This window comes from Parasteatoda tepidariorum, chromosome 4 (assembly GCF_982258835.1).
Source record: "Parasteatoda tepidariorum strain Cologne lab strain chromosome 4, Ptep-v5.0, whole genome shotgun sequence".
NCBI lineage: Eukaryota > Metazoa > Arthropoda > Arachnida > Araneae > Theridiidae > Parasteatoda > Parasteatoda tepidariorum.
In genome coordinates this window covers 98,969,927-98,974,756 of record NC_141758.1, presented here as the reverse complement: position 1 = coordinate 98,974,756, position 4,830 = coordinate 98,969,927, and the positions used below count along the sequence as shown (strand labels likewise).

Genomic DNA, 4,830 nt, shown 5'->3' with positions numbered 1-4,830 from the left:
AAAATCTTTGCTTTACTGAAAGATTTTATAAATTGGTCAGCAGCATCTTTGCATATCACACAAACGAATCGCACAGGGATGCACCTTTCTTCAAACTTTCAGCTCCGGCAGATTTAAAGAGAGCCTCCAGTCGTTTTGTTTTCTGTCAGGATTGAACATATGGCTCCTAGTTTTCTACCAGAAATTAATTTCCATTTGCACTGTACAGCACCCAAGCTCAAAAATGAATGGCTCCTTCCTGGTAGATAAGCTTGTTTATCCAGCAGACGAAGCTAAAATTATAAGAGAAAAAAGTTAACTTTACATTGAAAACACTAAACTTAAACCTCTATATTACTTTATATTGAAAACATTAAATTAGTTAAAGTAAATTTAAAACTATTAAGCATTGAATATTTCTTTAAAACTTAAATCATTTTATTTGAAAATGTTTACAATTTAATGGGTAGATTTCCGTAACAATACCTGCACCAAAAAATCTCAGTATCACCAAGAAAGAATAGAAAATTATTTCACTTATAACGGCCTTCAAATAATAATTTTATTTTTTCTTAATTATTATTTTTTTAAAAAAGAAGAAATTATAGGTCAAAACGCTTAAGCTCTTTTCAATTGAAGTGAATATTCAAGTATATATACAGATACAAAAATATATCAAATTCAATACTTTTTAATTTTTTTTAAAGATTAAGTACAATGACACTTAACAGTTAAAATATTTTTGTACATTGTATAAGCTCATAGAGCCAATAGGAAATGTTCACATTTTTTTTAAGAACTTCATAAATAAAAATTTTAACACCTTTTAAGCACTGTTCTTCATTTAACGTTAACATACTTTGAATAGACCATATTGTTGCTTATTTTTTAACTATTTGCTATCATTTATAAATTAATATAATTAATCATATATCATATATCAAAAACATCTGTCTAATTCATGAAATGAAAATAAAGATATTTAACTCACCATTTTACAATATATTAAACAGGAAATTCAAAAAATGTAACAACAGTGTTCAACTTGTGAATAAAATTTCAAACATTCTAAAATGCAATGGTTTTAACTAAAAAGTAATTGATTAATTAATAATTATTTAAACATGGCAAACTTGTTTACAAAAAATTTATTTTTATCTTTATCGTTGCAATGAAAAAAAATTCAAACTGCAAAACTCTTTTGTGACAAGCCAACAAAAAAAGTGGCGAAAAGTGTTAAATAAACAATTGCTAATTTTTTCCATTGCTTATTTTAAAATTTGATTAATGTAAAAGAACATCAATGTAAAAAGATACTACGAGAATTTAAAATCATCAATTCATGGATGAAAAAATCATATAGAAGGAGAATTCTCTAACAATTCACATATTTCAAAGTTGTAAATATATATTAAATATAGTTCGCCCCTTCCCCCAAATATTTTGACATAGCATTCTTTAAAAGTCAGTATGCATACCCAACATTTGTCAAATATCTTTTTTCTTATAGTTTAACAAATTTTTACAGCATTAGATTATTTCTAATAGGAATTTATTTAAAAAATACAATTTAATCAAAGCTCTACATTCACCATAATCACCATTTTGAATAGACCATATTATTGTTTATTTTTTAATCATTTACAAATTAATATAAATAATGATGCATCAAAAACATTCAAATAAAAATCAGTCTATATTTAAATAAAAATGTTTAATTCATTGTTGTACAATATTTCAAACATGAAATTTTAATTAAAATTTCTTGAAGATGAAGAGCTATATCTGAAATTGTAAGGGAAAATTAAATTTACAATGGAAAAACCAAATTTAAAATTCTTAAACAATGAATATTTATTTTAAACTTAAATTATGCAATTTGAAAATTTTTTAAAAATTTTTTAATATCTTTTACAATGAAATTCAATGAGTAAATTGCAGTATCAATACTTGCATCAAAAAATCTTGGTAGAGCCACACGAAAAGCAAAAAGTAACATAGTGGGAAGGAGATTAACAAAAGAGTTTAGCTCATAAACACTCTCAAGCAAACTATCATATGTTTAAAAAAAAAATTCAAACTACAAAACTCTTTAACCCCTTTTATTAGACCTGAAAATAAATACTCACTATGTGGCAAGCTATCAACAAAAAAAGTGTGAAATAAACAATTGCTTACTTTCGTCCATTGCTTATTTTAAAAATAGTAGATTTTCTTGAAGATGAAAAGCTATATATACTGAAATTTAAAAAGAAAAGAAATTAGATTTTGAAATGAAAAAAAAAAAAAAACACATTTAAAACTATTTAGCATTGAATATTTATTTGAAACTTTAATTATTTAATTTGAAAATGATTTTAAGAAATTGAAATATCCTTTACAATGAAATTAAATGATAAATTTCGGTATTGATACCAGCGTAAAAAAAATTTCGTTAGTGTCACACAAAAAATAACACAGAGGGAAGGAGATCAACTAAAAGAATTTAGCTCATAAGCACTCCCAAGTAAACTCTCAGATATTTAAAAATAAAATAAAATTGCAAAACCTTTTAACTTCTTTTAATATACCAGAAAATAACTACTCGCTATGTGGCAAATCAACAAAAAGAGTGCCGAAAAATATTAAATAAACAAATGCTTATTTTAAAATTCGTATAAGTACATCAATATAAAAAGATACTATAAGAATTCAAATTCATCAATTTATGGTTGAAAAAACCATTTCGGAGAATTCTTTAACAATTCACATATTTCAAAGTTGTAATATATATATTGTCCCTCCCCCCAAATATATTTACATTACATTTAAAAGTCAGTATTGGCGATCGAAATGGGCTGCAGGTGGCGTAGAGCAGAACTCTTTTCCTATGGCAACACTTCGCATGCTTTCTCCATTAGCGTGTGGAAAGTCATAGAGGAAGGAAGTACGTTAGTTTCTCTCTTGATTTTCATATAGATTAAAATCTTTCAACTTGAAACACTATATGAAACTGAAAACTGCATTAAACATAGTTCTAAAGAAAAGTATCACGGAAATTTTAAAAAATATTTTGATTAAATAAAAAGGAAAAATATTAAGAAAAGGGAAAATATCGTAGTACATTCCTATACAACTCAAAAGAGGAGGAGAGGGAAGGGAGAAGGGCTAAAGGCATGAAACCGGTCTCTCCCCAGATGGCGTATTCGAGTGTTGCGATCGCGAATGCATAACACTTATTTTTTTATTGCTTAATTAAATTTTTAGTCTCAGATTATATGTAATAGAATTTTATTTAAAAACTTTATTAAACAATAATTATTTATTAGACTAATTGTTATCATAATAATTATTTAATAAATATTTATTAAACTAAAAGAAACATTACAGAATAGGACAAACTCGAAAGGTACAACCCCAGGCAAACATATACATATTTTTGTTTAAAAAAGTTACAAGTTTAAAATCTATTTGGTGATTGCACTTGGCGGGACAAATCAGGATACTGAAATATCCCCAAGAAATTTAAATAAATATGTTTAATTCTTTGTTTTACAATATTTTAGACATGAAATTTTAATACGGTAACAATATTGTTTGTATTGAACGTTAAACATTCTAGAATGTAATGGTCTAAACTGAGCTAAAAGTAGCAGATCATTAATTTTCTAATTGTTTTAACTTGGCTAATTTGTTTACAGACAATTATTTTTATCTTTTCCACTGTTGCAGAAAAACTTTGTTACAGTCGAATTACTTAGCAAACGTTCTTTTACAAGCATATTTTGAACTAATTACATTACTTATTATTTATAGCTAAACAATAACTTAACACAGAAGTCAACTACTATGTGCGAACAATAATGATCACAATTCATAATAAACTGACTTTATTTGATACATGATTTTTAACTAAAGCAAAAACATTACTTACAATACTTCTTTAACGTTTCATATAACTATCATTGAAATGTATAAAGTTTTCAAATAATTACTAAATTATAAATACCTTATGTAATTGAAAAGAAAGCAGCTAAGTTCTAAGGTTCTAACAATGGCGCCGTAAACAAACGAACAGAGGAAGCCAACGAGGAAGAAGGGGGACAAGATTCAACAGTTGAAAAAGTTTTTTGAGTTCAATCGTTCGCAAACTACTACTAATATTATTTTTCGCTTTCTTTGCATTGGCTAAAAATGACATTTTAAGTAATATTTAATTTATTGTTTTCTTTCATAAATAAATGTTTATTTATTAATAATATGGGATAACCTTTCGCAAAAATGTGACGCTGTACCAAAAGTAATGAAATAGATGATTATTTTGAAAGTTCGAATGTTAGATCGAATACTATTTTATTTTATATAATATTAGTTCTAAAATTAGAAGATAGGATTCAAGAGCGTTGCGTTTTCTAGCAGGGCAGTATTATATTGCATCTTTCTAATATTAGATCATATCTTTTTGCTACCTGGGAATGAAAAAAATTCTAAATGTATGACGTGAAACAAAATAATAAATAGTTAAATTACGTTTTAATACTTAAAAAATTAAAACTTGAAAAAATGAGAGGATGTGAATTGATATTCAATAAGTTTGTCTAAAAGTATTCCTAACAAAAAATAAATAAATAAATAAAATAAAATATATCCCTCCCCCACCAGCATTAAAAAAATATTTACTCTAACTACTCAAATTTTTCGCAATAAACAGTTTTCCAACCCCTTAAAAAATAAATTAATATTTTTTTTTATCCTTTTCTTAAAAAAAAAAAAAAAAAAAACTGTCCTTTTTTCAAAAATTTTAGTTTTATGCCCCTCAGCATAACCCCCATCCCTCTGAAGGTATCTTTTAATTTTAGAAAATAAGATAAT

The 4,830-nt window shown here is 25.7% G+C and overlaps 1 long non-coding RNA gene across 1 annotated transcript; it reads right to left on the bottom strand.

The window, feature by feature from the left end:
- LOC147812070 (uncharacterized) lies at positions 1-4,424 on the bottom strand. The gene is made up of 3 exons (XR_015433217.1): positions 3,968-4,424; positions 2,158-2,217; positions 1-272 (listed from the first exon to the last, which is right to left on the bottom strand). It is a non-coding gene; the product is annotated as an uncharacterized LOC147812070 (long non-coding RNA).
- Positions 4,425-4,830: the final 406 nt, after the last annotated feature.